This window comes from Felis catus, chromosome B3 (genome assembly GCF_018350175.1).
Source record: "Felis catus isolate Fca126 chromosome B3, F.catus_Fca126_mat1.0, whole genome shotgun sequence".
Classification (NCBI taxonomy): Eukaryota; Metazoa; Chordata; class Mammalia; order Carnivora; family Felidae; genus Felis; species Felis catus.
This window is the reverse complement of record NC_058373.1, coordinates 104,436,702-104,455,869: the sequence shown is the minus strand read 5'-3', so window position 1 is coordinate 104,455,869 and position 19,168 is coordinate 104,436,702. Positions and strand designations below refer to the sequence as shown.

Sequence of the window (19,168 nt, the reverse complement as noted above, 5' to 3'; positions counted from 1 at the left end):
TTTGTTGATTATTTCCTTTGCTGTGTAGAAGCTTTTTTTTTTTATCTTGATGAGGTCCCAGTAGTTCATTTTTGTTTTATTTCCCTTGCCTATGGAGACATGTCAAGTAAGAAGTTGTTGTGGCCGAGGTCAAAACAATTCCGCTACTTGGTGTTTATGCAAAAGATACAAAAATGCTGATTTGAAGGGACAAATGCACCCCAGTGTTTATAGCAGTGCTGTCAACAATAGCCAAATTGTTGGGAAAGAGCCCAAATATCCATGACTGATGAATGGATAAAGAAGATGTGGTAAAAATATACAATGGAATATTACACGGCAATCAAAAAGAATGAAATCTCACCCTTTACAACAATGTGGGTGGAACTAGAGAGTATTATGCTAAGCAAAATAAGTCAGATATCGCATGATTTCACTCACATGTGGAATTTAAGAAACACAACAGATGAACATAGGGGGAGGGAAGGAAAAATAAGATAAAAAGAGAGAGGGAGGCAAACCAGAAAAGTCTCTTTTTTTTTTTTTTTAATTTTTTTTTCAACGCTTATTTATTTTTTGGGACAGAGAGAGACAGAGCATGAACGGGGGAGGGGCAGAGAGAGAGGGAGACACAGAATCGGAAATAGGCTCCAGGCTCCGAGCCATCAGCCCAGAGCCTGACGCGGGGCTCAAACTCACGGACCGCGAGATCATGACCTGGCTGAAGTCGGACGCTTAACCGACTGCGCCACCCAGGCGCCCCCAGAAAAGTCTCTTAAACATAGAGAACAAACTGAGGGTTGCAGGAAGAGAGGTAGGTGGGGGGATGGGCTAAATGGGTGATGGGCATTAAGGAGGGTACTTTTAGGGATGAGCACTGGGTGTTATATGTAAGAGATGAATCACTGGTTCTACTCCTGAAACCAATACTACACTGTATGTTAACTAACTTGAATTAAAACAAACAAACTATGAAGAAGAAAAATAAAAGGAAAAGAGCCCCACATACATATATCATATATTCATATGAACATGACACCAATGTGGCAAGATGCACACTGAACTGTTGCCAAGAAGTACTTCATGGATTTGAGTCAATGGGGAGAATTTAACGTTTCCTTTACTACATAACACCGTGGTCAAAATCAGAGACCCAGGAGTCAGACTAGGTACAAATGCCAACCTTACCACTTCTCATGTGTGTTGTTGAGCAAGTTCTTAACCTCTGTGTGCTTCATTCCCTCATCTGTGAATGGAGATCATAATAGTTCCAACTTTACAGGGTTAGGATGAAGATGGAGACCTATATATAATGCACTTAAGGTGCTTGGCATTTAACAAGTACTTGATTAATGTTAGCTATAAGGTGCACAGGTAAATTTCTTGAGAGATGGAATGCCTGAAAAGGTTCTTCCCATACTCTCCTACTAAATTGTGCTTGCTTAAGTATAAAATTCAACACTGAAGAAATCTTATTCCTTCAGAAATTTGAAGACATTGCTTCATTGTCTTTTAGATTCTGACAATCCCATGGAGAAGTCTGGATCTTCATTTAAAACTTGAGTTCTCTTGGGGCGCCTGGGTGGCTGTCAGTAGAGTGTCCAACTTCGGCTCAGATCATGATCTCATGGTTTGTGGGTTCAAGCGCCGCCTCGGGCTCTGTGCTGACAGCTCAGAGCCTGGAGCCTGCTTCGGATTCTGTGTCTCCCTCTCTCTCTCTCTGCCCTTCCCCTGCTCACACTGTCTCTCTCTCTCTCTCTCTCTCAAAAATAAATAAACATTTTTAAAAAAACACTTGAGTTTTCTCTCTGGAAGCTTTTAGGATCTTTTCTTGGCCCCAGGTGCTCTGAAAGTTCACAGTGACGACTTAGCGCCTTCATCCATTGTGCTAGGGCATGCAGGGGACGCTTTCCGTCCGGTAACTCATGTCCTTCAGTTGCGGGAGGTTTTCATAAATCATGTCTTTGATAACTTCCTCCCGTTTTTGCTGTTCTCTCTTTCTCTCTTTGAAATGTCTTCTGTTGTCGCTGCTGCTGTTGTTCTCCCTGTTTTCCTTCTCTTTATCTTTTTCCTTTATTTTTTTTTTGTAGAAATTTCAACTAATTTCTCAAGATTTCTATGGAGTTTTAGAAAATTTCACCTATGACATGGGGCATAGCCCCACCTGGGTGGCTCAGTCAGTTGAATTTCCAACTCTTGATTTCAGCTCAGGTCATGATCCCAGGGTCATGGGATCAATCCCTGCATTGGGTCCCATGGTCAGCATGCCCCTCCCATACCCCCTCTTTCTCTAATAAATTAATTAAAAAATTTTTCTCCTATGACATTTTTAATTTCCAAGAACTCTTTTTTGTTTTCTGAATGTTTTCTTTTTCTTTCTGCCTCCTCCTCCTCCCTCCCTCCCTCTTCCTCCTCCCATTCCCTTTCCCCCTCCCCTCCTTCTTCTTCTTCCTCTTCCCCCTCCTCCTCCTCCTCCTCCTCCTCTTCTTCTTCTTCTTCTTCTTCTTCTTCTCCTTCTCCTTCTCCTTCTCCTTCTCCTCCTCCTCCTACATAGCATCTGTAGTCTTATTCATGGATGCAAAATATTCTCCTAAATCTTTGAAAATATTAATAGAAGGTTGTTTTTTCACTCCAGTTTTCTTCTCCCTGCATGTTCTCTGTTTCCTCCACTTTATTTTTTGTTTGTTTTATCTTCCACCTTTCATATTAAAGGCTTTCCAGAAATGTCTGGCAATCCTTCTCTGTCCGTATTTAAAAGTGGGGCACTAAAAATTGATTACATGTGTTTATTGATTGCAGGCTTTTCTGGAAGATGATTTGGCCAGGCCATGTCACTATGGCCTCTCTGGTGTCAGTATCTCTAGGGTTTTTTTTCTCTTGATCTAGCCAGAGTCCCCAGAGAGATACCTTCCATTTCCTACCTCAGAGAGGCTTGAGCTCTGAGGACTAGCAGGGGAAGTGAATGAAAAGTCTCAGCACCCAGTACATAAACTTTTCATTGATCACCTTGTTTTTGGTACAGCACCAATCTGTAATAGTTACTGGTGTCCCTAGGTCAGAAACCTATTGTTCCAGAGGGTAAATCTCTAGTCTTTTTGTGGGGTGGGGAGCATTAGGGAAGGGCAACTAGGGTTCTAACTGTCTGAAAAAAGGCTTTCAAGTTATCCATCTCTTCAGCCCTGCCTTCATCCCCACTTCTTGATATACCTAAGAATCTCCAAATTTCAAAGCCATTGAGTTGCTCAGAGATGTAAAAATTGGGATGCTCCTAGGATCTTTTCTGCTCTTGGCTTATAGTTTAGCTTTTTGGGGGTGTGCTAAATAAATTATTCATCCATGTACTCTCCAACTTATGGGTTTCTCCTCTTCCTGTCTTGCATGGGGTTTTGCCTTTAAAAACATAACTTTACTGCCATTTTAGTTATACTTCAGAAAGGAACAGAGAAAAATGCATATACACAATCCCCCTTTCAACCAAAAGTCACTCACAAAGTTATTTTCAAAGGAGAAAATTTCAGCAGGGTGATTGATGGATTGTATATAAGAGGTGAGAAAAGAAATAAGTCAGATATAATTCCAAGATTTCTAGTCTGGGTGATCAGGAAAATGTGATGTCATTCGCAGAACCAGGGAAAACTGGAAAGGGAACAGATGGGGTGAGGCTGGGAACAGATGGTTCTGTTGGGTTTAGACATATTGAAATTGAAGTGATGGGAAACATCCAAATGGATGTGTTATGTAGACAATTGGAAATGCGGTAATAGAACATGGGGAAGGGTGAAGGCTGGATATGTACGTTTGAGAATAAACCGTATTTACGTCTATTAAGGTAAGTGAAAGTAGGAAAATATTGAAGAAGTAAGTGTTTAGAAAGGATATGAGGACATGGGGCGCCTGGGTGGCGCAGTCGGTTAAGCGTCCAACTTCAGCCAGGTCACGATCTCGTGGTCCGTGAGTTCGAGCCCCGCGTCAGGCTCTGGGCTGATGGCTCGGAGCCTGGAGCCTGTTTCCGATTCTGTGTCTCCCTCTCTCTCTGCCCCTCCCCCGTTCATGCTCTGTCTCTCTCTGTCCCAAAAATAAATAAACGTTGAAAAAAAAAATTAAAAAAAAAAAAAGAAAGGATATGAGGACAAAGACCCAAGCTTGAAGAATATTAAAGAGTAGGGAAAAGAAAAAAGGAAGTTTTTACTGAAGAAAAAAACCCAGAGTTATGGTTACAAATGGAAGATAACCAGTATTGTGTGATACTGTGAAACCTGATAATAACAGTATGTAGACTTGGACAACCACCAGGCTAGAAAGTGGCTGAGTCCAGACAGAACTTTAGGATAGAGCAGAAGGCCCCCAAAAGGGTCATTTTAGGGTATTAATAGCACAACTAGAGCTGAGGAATATGGACTCTAGTAGAGACTGTGATACCAATACACTAAGGGAAAAGGACAGGTGAGATCAGAATCCTACAAGTCGAGGTCAGAGCAGAGGCCAAGTGCTGGTGAGTTCACCTAGGCTGTGTGTTGGGGGAGGCTATAAGAGCAGTAAATGGTGGCGATTCTAACAGGTAGGTATTGGATGTCTCAGGGATGTAGGTTCAGGGTTCAGGGACCCAGATATGGGGGAAATCACGACAAGCCACTGAGACAGGGAACGAAACACACACAAAGCCAAAGCTCTGATAATGAATTCCCCTGGTCAGCAGCAAAATCAGCTTAGGGTGAATCACAGGCTGCTATAGGATCGCCTAAGAGACTCCCTACTAGGAACTGCCGTAATCCTGGATTTGAGCTGGGCTGAGCTAAAAGGTGGCAGCTAAAATAAAGAAAACTAATCTATTAAAATGCAGTGTCCTATAACCCAGCAAGTCTGTCTTGTCAAATTTACTCTGGAAAAACACTGAATATGTCCAAAGAAGCATATTCAAGGATGCTCATTGAAACATTGTTTGCAACCAAAGAATTGAAAACAACCTCGGTGTCCATCAATAAGGGAATAATTATGTGCATCCATACTGAAATAATGCATAGCAATAAAAAATAAAGAAGATGGTCTTAGTGATTGACATGGGAAGATCTCCAACACAGAAGGTTGAGTTGGGGGGATAAAAAGCGGCACAATGTTATGAATTACTTGAAACTATTTATGTGTCTGAGAGAGAGTAAGAGGGAGAAAGAGACCTGCCAAATGTAGAGGGTTCTGGCAGGGTAGAACCTGGCCATGATTAAAGATCATTACATTTCGGGGGCACCTGGGTGGCTCAGTCAGTTAAGTGTCTGACTTCAGCTCAGGTTATGATCTCACGGTTCGTGGGTTCAAACCCTGAGTCAGGCTCTGTGCTGACAGCTCAGAGCCTGGAGCCTCCTTTGGATTCTGTATCTCCGTCCCTCTGCCCCTTTCCCGCTCACACTGTTTCTCTCTCTCTCTCTCTCTCAGAAATAAACATTAAAAATTAAAAAAAAAAAAAATCATTACATTTTGACGTGTCACATACCGCAAAGATGCTGAGTCAGGAAGAACTAAGAAAAGGCGGATGGCTTTGGATAGAAGGGAGCCATGTCTGACCTTCAGGAGAGCCCCAGCAGCTGAGCAGCAGGATGAGAAGCCTGCAGAGGTTAGTGGGCGTGGTCTCCACCGTTTCTAACCTGGGCCTTACGGGTAAGAGAGGCATGTTGGAGCTGTCACAGACTGAAAGGCCCAGTGCAGAATTCTTAGACGTAGGCAGATCTGGGCATATACTCGAAGTGGAGAGGGAGAAAGCCCTTCAAAAGAGAAACTGAGGAGAGCACAGTGGGCCTGTAGAGTGTTAAGAGTCCCAAGGAAACTCGGAGCCCACCCTGCCCCCTTACTTTACAGTTGAGGAAACTGAGGCCTAGGGAGGTGTTGTGGGTTAAGATCATGGTCCGGAATCCAGACTCCATCTCTTAGTAGCTTGGGAACTGCTTTGAGCCGCTACTGCCTCATCTTTGAAATAAAAGCAAAAGTTGTCTACTTCATAGAGTGGTGAGGCTTTATTTCTATTTATTATTACTATTATTATTATTATTATTATTACTGTTATTACTTAACATTTATAAACATCTACCATGCCAGACCCTCTTGCAGTGCCCCACACAGACTAACTTACTTAATTTTCACAATAACCCTGTCGGGTAGGAACTATTATTGTTCCCCTTTTACGGCACAGAACTGAGGCTTCGAGAAATGTTAAGTTACACAGCTAAAACGTGACGGGAGCAGCATTCAAAGCAGGCAGTGGGCTCCTGAGTCCAAGCTCTTAACTACTCAGTCTACTGCCTCTACATTAGGTCACTTAAAGTGCCCGATACAATGCCTCGCATGTGGGGAGGAATCAACAAAGTAGGAACAAGTATTGCTAGCTAGAGAAGGAGCCCACGCCATAACTCAGGCTTCTCGGTGGCCAGGTGCATCGCTTTCACTATGCTGCACTGGTCACCTTGTTCTGAGCTACCCTGGAAAAGAAGGAAAAAGGAAAAACAACACAAAACAGAAAAACAGCTGCTCAGCAGCAGAGGAAGTCAGGGCCCAAATGACTCAGAATGAGAACTTCTGCAGCACAGGGGCCCAAGCCCCATCAGTCAAACCCCATTTCAAGCTCTTTCGTTCTCCCGGAGGTGGACTGAGTCAAGGATTGCTTAACACACAGGGAGCATGAGTCACCGCTCAACAGTCCTTCTGGTTATATGGAGATTTTTTTACTCAGTTTTTATAGTCATGACACAAATGATTTCTTTAAAAAAAAAAATTTTTTTTTTAACATTTTTACTTATTTTTGAGAGACAGAACGCAAGTCGAGGAGGGGCAGAGAGAGAGGAAGACACAGAATCTGAAGCAGGCTCCAGGCTCTGAGCTGTCAGCACAGAGCCAGGAGCAGGTCTTGAACCCATGAACAGTGAGATCACGACCTGAGCTAAAGTCGGACGCTTAACCAACTGAGCCACCCAGGCGCCCCCCCCCCCCCCCCCCCCCCCCCCCCCCCCCCCCGCCTTCACCTTCTAAGCGAGGAGATCTCCACCTGCACAGCTGGGATAGATGCAGCACAGACCGACCACAGGAAGGGGAGTTGTCCCTCAGCTTTCAGGGTAGCAGGCATGCCACAGTCCTCATACCACATTTGCACCCAACACACGTTTTGGCTTTTGAAAAGCAGCTTCTGGGGCGCCTGGGTGGCGCGGTCGGTTAAGCGTCCGACTTCAGCTCAGGTCACGATCTCTCGGTCCGTGAGTTCGAGCCCCGCGTCGGGCTCTGGGCTGATGGCTCAGAGCCTGGAGCCTGCTTCCGATTCTGTGTCTCCCTCTCTCTCTGCCCCTCCCCCCCGTTCATGCTCTGTCTCTCTCTGTCCCAAAAATAAATAAACGTTGAAAAAAAAATTTAAAAAAAATAATAAAAAAAAAAAAAAGCAGCTTCTGCATCCAAGATCGTCTTCAAATGGAGGGGCTTGTACGTTACAGTAAAGGCAATTCCATATCAACGGCTACAAAATCCAAAATGGTCACTGCTGTTCTTCTTTGTGCCTATAATAAAGCTTCATTAGGAGCCTAATGAGAATGTAAGGACTTTTTTCCTTACACTATTCTGAAGATCTAGAACTAATTACACACCCAGAGTGCTTTTCCACAGAGCCTGGGGCAGAAGGGAGGGGTACAGGGAAGTTATCCATTCTTTCAATAAATGCTTACAAGGACCTGTTACAGGTTCTGCACTGAATGTTTAGAGGGTGGGGGCCAAAAACAGCAGAGTATGATCATGACCCTGCAGGACTTTATAATTTACTACACAATAAAAGACGGAGCTAGGATTCTATGCTGGAATTCATATCCTGGTTAATACATTAATACATGCCATGCGACTCTGGGTGAGCGACTTGGCCTCTGCAAGCTTCCATTTCCTCTTTGGTAAAATGGAATAATAACGGGACTGCCATCATAGTGTTGCTGCGAGAATTAAATGAGATAATGTATTTAAGAAATTGTATAGAATGTCTACCGTAGAGTTAGAGCTTGTTGCACGCTAGTTACTATTGTTGTAAGTAACCAAAAGCAGGTAAGAATCACATTAATCATGAGAACCATGAAGATAAAGTTCCTGAAGACAAAAGTGTTTCGAATAGGAATATACTTTGAAGAAATCTGGCCCCCTAGAACTGGAAGTATCACGAACCATTTGACAAGAATGAGCGCTGTAAGTCCTCCCCAGATAAGGATTCCTCTTCTCTTCAAGGGATCCAAACTCCAGCCCCACCTCTAGACCGGTACATGCTCTAACCCCACTGTATCTTTGTGCCAGCCACTCCCTCGGCTCTGGACCTGACTTCGTGGCACTGTTTCCTAGGGCCCTGTCCCTCCAAATGTAAAACCAATCTTCCTAAATCCTAATCTTCTCGACTCCAACTTCCCTGCTCCCCTGACCACAGGGCAGACAACGCCAGTTCTCCGCCATTCGCCCTGGATCCTCAGCCTTAACATCTTTCCTTAAAACTTGGGTTTTTCAGGGTCACCTGTGTGGCTTAGTTGGTTAAGTGTCCAGCTCTCGATTTTGGCTCAGGTCATGATCTTGCCATTCGTGGGATTGAACCCCGAGTTGGGCTCCATGCTGAGTGTGGGGCCTGCGTGGGATTCTCTTCTCCCTCTCTCTCTGCCCCTCCCCTCCCCTGCTCTCTGTTTCCCTCTCTCCAAACACATAAATAAACATCAAAAAAAAAAAAGTTGTTTCTTTCACACAGATGTCTTTCCTGCCCTCTAGAAACAAGGTAAGATCACACATGTGACCAAAAGTCTGGGCAACTAGTTTTCTCTCTTAGGCATATTTCCATGTCTCCTTTGCTGGCCTGGGAAGATCTGTGAGTGGGGGAAGGGCATTAAGAGTTTCTTGTAGGTGGGTTGGCCCTGCAGTCACGTACTCCACACCCCTATGCTTGCCCTTTAGAGCAAACACAATCATTATTAGTCGGATGTCACTTTTTTGGAATGGAGGGGCCCATGAACTTTTCCCCTGGACCCGGATGTCAAGGACAGGCAGTGATGGTGCAGAGAAAATGACAGGTGCTGCCAGAGGAGCCTGCCTCCAGGGGGGCAGCAGCACGTCAGCCCTGGGCTCTCCCTGTACCACTCCGGCCCCGGGATACACCTGGATATTGTAGAACAGCTCATCAGGCGAGGCAGAGCGTTAATGAAAACAGAGTGCATGGGAATGGCATCAAATCACTTGGTGCTTTGGGGTCTATTCTGGGGCTCGAGCAGATCTGATTGCATAATAGACCCATTTGACATAATTGGCAGTGGGAGCTGGCAGTTTCCTTGCTTGTTTGAGACCTGCAGCAGCTGGCACGAGAGACAAAGGGGGCCGGCATCATCTGGAATGAATCTAGGCAAATGCACGAAAGGAGGAGCCGTTCCTCCCCCTTGGCCAGCGTTCTAGGCTCTGTGGTAACGTCCCCTGTCCTGACCCCCTAGGCGTACAACCTCTGTGGCCCCAAGGGCCTGACTGATATCTTCACGTGGAACCTGCAAAGATAAGGTTATAAAGCCTGTGTATCATGGCCAGATCTAGGGAAATGCAAAGGCGGACATCCCACTTCTTCTCCATTTATTTTTTTAAATTTTTTTTTCAACGTTTATTTTATTTTTGGGACAGAGAGAGACAGAGCATGAACGGGGGAGGGGCAGAGAGAGAGGGAGACACAGAATCGGAAGCAGGCTCCAGCCTCCGAGCCATCAGCCCAGAGCCTGACGCGGGGCTCGAACTCACGGACTGCGAGATCGTGACCTGGCTGAAGTCGGACGCTTAACCGACTGCGCCACCCAGGCGCCCCAACCATTTATTTTTTTAAAGAGGCCCTGAGACTCCTGTCAGAACAAGCTCAGCCCCTTGGTAGAAGTCAGATTTGTCATGGTCCACGCTAATTTGAAACTTTGAGATTGAAATAGTTCCGTTGCATTAGAGTTAGGAGCACAGGCTTTGAAAGTATCACCCTACCCTTTACTCACTGCTGGTACGGGGGTGGGGGGTGGGGGGGGACAAAGCAGGATGGCAATGGATGGCTTGATCGTCACCTTGCAAACCCATGGAGCAGCCTTAGCATCCAGCCTCCCCAGTGGACACAGTCTGCCCAATACAGGACCAGCTGGAATCAGTATTGCTAACTGATTGAACCTGCATCCAACAAGGCTTTAGACCTAAGTCCCAATTTATGGACAACTGAGGGGCTGGAGAAACAAGTTAAATGTCACCAAGAGGAAACAGATCCAGAATAAGGGATAGTCCACAGTCTCTTCATCAAGAGACTGCATGTCAATGTCATGCAAAGCTGGGAGGGTTGCTTTAAATGAAAAGATTTGACATTTTAGACATAGAACAACCAAAAATACAAAACAAAACAAAACAAAAGGCTGTGGCCTCAGACATGTTACTGAGCTTCCCCGAGCCTTACATCCTTGCCTGCAAGAAGACAATAATGAGTTCTACTTCACAGGGCTGTTGGGCACCGACCTAGAGGGGAGAGCCCGAAACCAGCCGCCATACTGGGGCGCCTGGGTGGCTCAGTCGGTTAAGCGTCTGACTCTTGACTTTGGCTCAGGTCGTGATCTCCTCGTTTGTGGGTTCGAGCCCTGCCTTGGGCTCTACGCTGATGATGCAGAGCCTGCTTAGGATTCTCTCTCTTCCTCTCCCTCTGCCCCTCCCCTGTTCATGCGATCAGATCACTCTCTCACTTTCTCCTCTCTCTCAAAATAAATAAATAAATAAATAAATGTTAAAACAAAAACAAAAACCCAAAAAACTAGTGTCAGTGGGTATCAACTTCAGATCCAGGTACACACTACCTCCTCCCTATGGATGTCTACAAGTCTGATCATGGCAGGCCTTCCTGCTTACCACTGATCAGCTCCTTGACATAACACCACCTAACCTACCCTGTTGGAAATACCGTCTCCCCAAATTCAAAGCCCCTCATATACTTGGTCTTCCTGAATTAAGGCCAGAAAAGTGGCTGGAGGCCTGCCAGCTTGGGAATATAGTAAGACATGCTTAGCAGAGACTGGTGGTGCCCAGCCCCATCCCCTAGGCCTTTGCCATTTTGGACACGCTGCCAGCACTAATCACCCTGGGTCTTGGGGGTTTTCTCCGATGGGTAGAGCCTGCTCTGCCCTCAAGAGTGTGGCCAGCTGGAAGTGCCAGGAAATCAACATCTCTCTACCGTCTACCTGACAGTTCTCGACCAGTGACAGGAGTGAACATATACATAGCCCCTCTGGTGGGTGTCTCTGAAGTATGTTCATTTCCCATGAACCCAGAGCACTAAGTTCTTCTCACTCACAGTAGAACAAGCTAGGGAACACCCCCCTTATTAGCTTTATTATTTTTTTAAATATAATTTATGGTCCAGTTGGCTAACAGACAGTGCATACAGTGTGCTCTTGGTTTGGGGGGTAGATTCCCATGATTCATCGCTTACATACAACACCCAGGGCTCATCCCAACAAGTGCCCTCCTCAATGCCCGTCACCCATTCTCCCCTCTCCTCTGCCCCCCTCCATCAACCCTCAGTTTGTTCTCTGTATTTAAGAGGCTCTTATGGTTTGCCTCCCCCTCTCTGTTCGAAAGACCCCATGGTCTTCTGTTAAGTCTCTCAGGTTCCACATATGAGTGAAAACATACGCTATCTGTCTTTCTCTGCCTGACTTATTTCACTCAGCATAATACCCTCCAGTTCCATCCACGTTGCTGCAAATGGAAGGATTCTATTCTTTCTCGTTGCCAAGTAGTATTCCATTGTATATACAAACCACATCTTCTTTATCCATTCATCAGTTGATGGACATTTGGGCTCTTTCCATAATTTGGCTATTGTTGAAAGCGCTGCTATAAACACTGCGGTACACGTGCCCCTATGAATTAGCACTCCTGTATCGTTTGGGATAAATTCCTAGTAGTGGTTTTTTTCCTTTTCTGAATTACTTCCCCCACCCCCCACCCCGACACATACCCCCTGTTTTCTAGGAGCACATCCCAAAGAAACCACTTGTACTGGAAGCCTTGTCTAACACCACCTAAATGCGTTTGGCTTTTACCCTACAGGCAGTGGGAAGCTGTTGAGGTACTCACCAAACTGCAGCTATTAGTAGTGTTCTAGAGATCCAAGTTCTGCCCCCCCCCCTCCTTCCCTTTCATTCATCACTCCTGGATTTTGAATCCAGTAGGGGTCTTAAGTGCTGTGTCTCATTCATGTCAGATTCTTGCCAGGTAGTGCCTGGTGCAGTCAGTGGGCTGCCTCCAGCTTCTCAGCAACAGCAGCCTCCCTGCCTTGCTTCCCCAGGAGCAACAGGCAAGGAAGTTGGAGATACCCCTAGAGACTTTGGTTACACAGAGGTTATGCATTGTAGCCACCGTGGCTGTGAACTGTTACGTAGTAATTAACTAGTGCTTTCTGCTTGCAGTCATCTGAGGTCTAAGTGTAAAATCCCACAGAGGGTGTCATGCTAGTTGTAGCAAGAAACATCTAGAAGGGACAAAGGTCTGAGGGAGCACCTGGCTGCCTATGAATCCAGTACCAGCGACCTAACCTTCCACGGGAAAAATGAGAGAGCCCTGGAAAAGACCCGTGGGAAACTGTATATGCTAATAAAGAGAATCCTAAGCCCCTGCCTTGCTTGGGCATGCTTGAGCTTTGCTGCCAAGATCAGAACAAGCCATAAGCCCTAAGATCAGGCAGCTTGCCAAAACTGTTAGCAAGGCTTTGTGTACTGCTCTTAGAACTACTTTAGAAGGAGTATGGGTCCAAATGGGTATTGGGATGGGAGATTCTCGGTAAATTTCTTCTCAGAAGAACCCTGACGACTTCTGGGTTACATTTTTTCCTTCCCGAGAGAAGCAGGTGGAGTAAACTAAGATTGAGCCTGTCGTTCTATTATTCTATTGTTCTAAGCAAGATGCACCAAGATTTGTGTCCTTTCCTAGGATACAAATTGGAGCCAAGGAAGCAAATTTCAGGTTAGCAACTTCTTTGCCTATATCCGTTTGTTTAGTAACCACGCTGATTTGCTTTCTGTTTGCATTTTAGAAAGAAAGGAAAGAAAGGAAAAGGAAAGAAAAGCAGAAACTTGCTCTATACGTTAAGACTGGATGTCATCACAGACACATAATTTCTGCCCTGAGGAAAGTAATACATGAGGTCAGAGTGGCCAGGAGCTCAGCCACAGGTAACAAGAAGCTTGCTGTCCTCACCGCACTTCCAAGTGACCTGAGCCAGATCAGGTTTCCTGGGCCACCTGGACAAATGAAGACTATCAGACAGAAGGCCAGAGCAGTGAGGGTGGTATTTCTCCTTTGGGTGGCGTTGCATTTAATGGGAAAGAAATATAATATGGGAGGCAATGAAGGGAAAGGAAAATCTTTTGGGAAGGTCTCTTTATTTGGTTTCCTCTACATTTCCTCCCGAAGCAATTAAAAATAAATAAAATACAGACTTTGCCTGAGCAAAGAGACATCCTTGACCTGTGCAGAACCCAGAGAAAATGCATTTTACAGCACATCAGTGACAATGGAGGTTTATGAACTTGGACGCTAGCAATGGTCTGACTAGCATTTAGTTCAGTTGATACCTGCCACTAGTGCTTCACTCTGGACCACTTTGGCCGACCCTGAGCTTTGGGACGTCTGGCTTACCGTGCACACCTCTACCTTGTTTTTATGCCTTCTTGAAAGCTAAAAGCTCTCATTTTCACTTCTGGGCCCACAATTTAAATTTCTAAAGGGAAAAAAAAGACTCTAAAATGTTTTGGTTTTAGTAGACATTAGTAAGAAGAAGCCTTTTGCCTTAGGGGGAAAAAATGCAGGATCTGCAATTTAGACCCATAGCCTCAGTGACTGTTTAGACCAGAGAAGGTAGATTAAAGGTTAAACTTCAGTGTAAATTCCTGAGACAAACTGTGGACAATAGTTAAAATGTAACCTTATTTTAGCAAAAGAAGGGAGGGAGGGAAGGAAGAAAGCAGGAAGGTTTCCTAAAGACGTCTTTAAAAAGATCATTATAACCAAAGGCTGATGTTCTCCCAATGAGAGATAAAATATAGAAAAACTCCTTGACCTGAGTGAAATCCATTAGCAATCCATTTTAAGAAACTCATGTAGGCACTGGCTGTCTTCAGAGTAGCGGGTTTGTGATGTTAGGTTTTAGCATTTAGCATTTAGCATTCAATAATGCCCTTGCAGATTTAGGTAACGATATAAATTTGATCCAACTGATCTCATGTAATGGTTTATTTTTTTAAAAAGCTCCAAGTCACCCTTTTCCCATTTGTTTCACTTCAGCACTTCCACCAAGTAATTCTGGCTGTACTGTCACCCTCATGCTCAATGTATGGATAAATAGAGAGGGAAATAATCACTAGGAGGAAAATTAAGGTTTGGGTCATACATCAACTCTGCTTAGTTGGCATCCAAACACATAATTCACATTGCTGAAAAGACTCCAGTGATTGCTTAGCCATTACAGATCAATTGCAGAAAAGCCTGTAACATTATTAGAAGCATAATTTAGGAATCCTATAAACATTTAGGATTTAAAACCCCACTTACGGAACAGCCAATGCATAGTAATTAACCCAGGTGTGAAATTAAATTCAACCCTAAGGAATAGTTATATATGTGTGGTTTTAAATCCTGTTTGAAGCCTTTCCGAGGAAATTGCATGCTAAAGGATCAAAAGGCAGTGTAACCAAACTGACTCCAAACCACCACCATCCTACCCTAAGGAAAATCACCTCACCATACATCATCTGCATAATATAAAACATCCAATGTATATATCCATAGCCCACTAAGAAACTCATTTGTCCAATATTAGGCTGTTTGAATTTTATAATGCACTACCCGGTAATATACACAGCCATTGAGCATTTGTATACTTTTCTATTTGTCTGTAGCTACTCAGAACCTACCACTACTGCACTCACCACTTCCTTTTTGATCACATAGCACCTGCTGAGCTCCCTGCAGAAAATATGCCTTTCTTTGGCCCAGTCTCCTTATCTCCAAGAGCCATCTAATCAAGGTGGAGAGTCAAGAGAGTGGGAATGACCCTTGGGAAGTCCACCAAAACTAAGACAAGAGTTATCAAATCACAGTCCTATAAATCCAGCTAGGAAAAGTCTTCACACAAGAAAAAAAAATAGCTGTGGTCTTGCCAGCTCTGATTAGATATTATAGAGTAGATCTAGCTGTAAGGAAATGTAGAGATCACCTCACCCACTCTCTGATCCCAAGCTTCTACATAAAGCCCTCTGTCGTTCAAATGTAAAACTTTCTACTATTAGAGAGCAGGAAAATCCACATATCTCCAATGAGTGTATATTGAGTTTCTGTGGAATTTAAATTCACTGCACAAGATTCCTTAAGCTTTGCACAAGGCCAGTTAGGTGTAAAGCAAGAACAAAAGCAGAGATTTCTGGCCGTGAAAAGCAGCTTTGTAGCTTTATCTCCTTCCTTCGGATGGATGTAAAGGCTGAGGAGGAAGGTTAAGAATAGGGCTAATAGGTGCTTGGCTCATTCCTTGTCTTGAAGAAGGGAGTGTCTTGATGGAAGGCATTCAAAGAAAGGTCCAAGCACTCTGAGCTTCTGCGGCACGGGTATCACTTGGGAGCTCCGTGTACTGGTTGCCTATGGTGCTGCTCCAAGTTGGGGGCTTCAATCCCTCACTTGCACGTGTAGCACACGTGGTGGGGCACCTGGGTGGCTCAGTCTGTTAAGCATCCGACTCTTGGTTTCAGCTCAGGTGATGATCTCACGGTCTCGTGAGTTCGAGCCCTGCAACAGGCTCCACGCTGACAGTGCGGAGCCTGCTGGGGATTCTCTCTCTCCCTCTCTCTCTCTGCCTCTCCCCAGCTCACTCTGTCTCTCTCAAAATGAATAAACTTGAACAAAATTTTTTTAAGAGACTGATAAACTTATGTTCTCATTTCATATTCACCATTCTATTACAAATAGCATCATGTTATCACCTTTACACACAGTAATGCATATTCATAACCAGGCTAGAACTGGGGAGGGATCATTCTACACATCATTGATAGTCTCGGAGTCCACGTTTTGGTGGGTGAGAACCTTTCAGTGTTTTCCAGTCTTACGGTTAAGAAATTACATCTTACATATAACCCCATAGGTGAGATTAAATTCTGGATTTCCTCTTTTAGTGAAATTATTTTTCACCATCATCCTTATAAAACTCCTTTCAGCCTCTGAACATTTTTTTAATGATAGTCCTTAAGCACCACTGTTTTCCCAGGGGCCCAAGTAATGTACACTTTCCTCATTCGTCTCTTTTATACTTAGGTGTAAACTCCTTTAGACAGGAATATGTCTATTTTAATGGATGCCAATAGTAGTGAGGACTCTCCTATCACATGTAGATGTGTTGCAATACTTTCTCATGAGGAGGAGAATACTGGCTAATGTTAATTGAGAGCTTAATGTTATGTCAGATATTATGCTTAGGGCTCCACATGGAACCAGTTGATAAATTCTTCATGAAGTATTATTAACCCCATCTTGCAAATGAGGAAATTGAGGCACGGAATGGGTAAGTAATCCCTGCAAGTTACAGCTTGAGAGCGGCCAGTAATAAAAAGAGAAACAAACACGGTATAAATCCACTTCTTCGACCTCATTTCCTCAACAAATATCCAACTTCCTTCACAAAGTCTCATATTCTCCACAGATATAGTCTCTTGAAATTAAATAATAATGAGGCTAAAGTTGAGGACAGCACCCTTCTCACTGGTCCATAAAGTCCACCATTTCCAGCACGATTTCTCGTTATCCGTTCATTTGCCATCCTTCTCCTTCCCTTAAAAATACTTAAACTGACTGTATCCAGAGAGAAAGCTGATTCAAGTATTTCAATATTTGTAATTAAACTAGTCTCCAGTTGCCAGAGGTAAATTTGCTTGCAGGTACTGTTAATACATGATTCTTTCTTACAAGTCTTTCTGCCACAGTGTAAAAAGCAAAGGGGATAAGTAGGAAAAAATTAAGCTTGAGTATCTTTTTAGATGAACTCTCTTGGCTAGTGAGATCCTCTAAATCCAAGGGAGCCCCTTAGCAAATAGATTTTGCAAAAGTAAACAAATAAAAAATATATTTCTCTAAACTTCTCAATAGGGAAATAATGAAAACCTAAGAAATCTGTGATCATGAGCAATTAAACCTTGAAATTCAGTTTTGTTTCTAAATTTGAAAAATAAAATAAAAATCACCCACATAATTCCACCATTCAAAAATTACTACTTGACCTTTCAGCACATTTTCTTCCAGTCTTTTTTGCCCATTTTTAAAACATTGTCAACAAGCTATCTTTGAGGGATGCCTGGGTGGCTCAGTCGGCTAACCACCAGACTCTTATTCTCAGCTCAGGTCATGATCTCACGGTTCGTGGGATTGAGCCCCACGTCCATCTCTGTGCTGACACTGCAGAGCCTGCTTGGGATTCTCTCTCTCTCCCTCTTTCTCTGCCCCTCCCCCACTTTCAAAATAAATAAACAAACATAAAAAAATTTAAAATAAGCTGTCTTTGAGAACTTAACGTTTATTTGAACCATTTATTCAAGAAGTTTATCCCTGGGTATTTACTCAAAGAAAGAGAAAACACTAATTTGGAAAGATACCTGCACCCTATGCATGTTGCAGCATTATTTACAAGCCAAGATATAGGAGCAGCCCAAGTGTCCATCACTTGGATGGATAAAGAAGATGCAGGGCACACACACACACACACACACACACACACACACACACTGGAATATTACTTAGGCATAAAAAAAGAATAAGATTTAAGATCTTGGGGCACCTCGGTGACTCAGTTAAGCGTCCAACTTCGGCTCAGGTCATGATCTCACGGTTCATGAGTTCGAGCCCGCATCGGGCTCAGTGCTGACAGCTCAGAGCCTGGAGTCTGCTTCGGATTCTTTGTCTCCCTCTCTCTCTGCCCTTCCCACTCCCACTCTCTCTCAAAAATAAATAAACATTAAAAAAAAAAGATCTTGTCATTTGCAACAACATGGATGGGGCTAGAGTTATTACGCTAAGTGAGATAAGTCAGAGAGAAAGACAAATGCCATATGATTTCACTTATATGCGGGACCTAAAAAACAGAACAAATAAACAAACAAACAAAAATAGAACATAAATGCAGAGAACAAACTGGTGTTTGCTGGAGGAATGAGAGAAATAAGTGAAGGGGATTAAGAGGTACAAACTTCCAGATATAAAGTAAGTCATGGACAGATACCATATGTTTTCACTCTTGTGTGGATCCTGAGAAACTTAACAGCAGACCAGGGGGCAGGGGAAGGGGGAAAAAGAAGTTACAGAGAGGGAAGGAGGCAAACCATGAGAGACTCTTAAATATTGAGAACAAACTGAGGGTTGAAGGGGGGTGGGGGAGAGGGGAAAGTGGATGATGGGCATTGAGGAGGGTACCTGTTCGGATGAGCACTGGGTGTTGTATGGAAACCAATTTGACAATAAATTGTATAAAAAATTTTTTAAAAAAAGTAAGTCACAGAGATGAAAAGTACAGCATAGTGTGTATAGTCAATAATATTGTAATAACCTTGTATAGTGACAGATGGTAACTACTCTTATCATGATGAGCATAGTGTAATGTACAGAATTGTGAAATCACTGTGTTGTCCACCTGAAACGAATATAAAATTGTATCTCAACTATATACTTCAAAAAAAGAAGAAGAAAAAGTTTGTCCCCTTGTCCCCAGGAAAGAAATTCTACTGTCTACCTGCCCTCCTGTAATATATGAATCAAAGGCAATTAATCAAAGGCAGTTCAAGTCATTGAAAGAAAAATAAAATTATTTTAGCCACTCTACTGTTACCTTTCCTATTTGGAAAACAAATTCTTCAGTTAAAACTAAAGGTTACCAAATAATGCTTAGCATGCATCCCCTCGTTTCTGAAGACGATTTAGCTATTCTCAGTTGGTCGCTCTTAACGACGGTATTGAAAGGTATGTGCAATGAAAGGGTCAAGTTTAAGACTTCTTTAAACCTCTGCTCTCCACCCCTGTGAATGGCTTCCTGATGTTAGAGATTTGTGTAATGATCAACAGTGGTTTCGTTTCTACTACTGAGTCTTTCAGAAAGTAGCATACCCAAGTCAATGTTTAACTG

The 19,168-nt window shown here is 43.7% G+C and overlaps 1 long non-coding RNA gene across 3 annotated transcripts in view; it reads right to left on the bottom strand.

The window, feature by feature from the left end:
* Positions 1 to 19,168, bottom strand: part of LOC123386101 — a 92,521-nt gene that overhangs the window by 42,990 nt on the left and 30,363 nt on the right. The window lies entirely within an intron of this gene.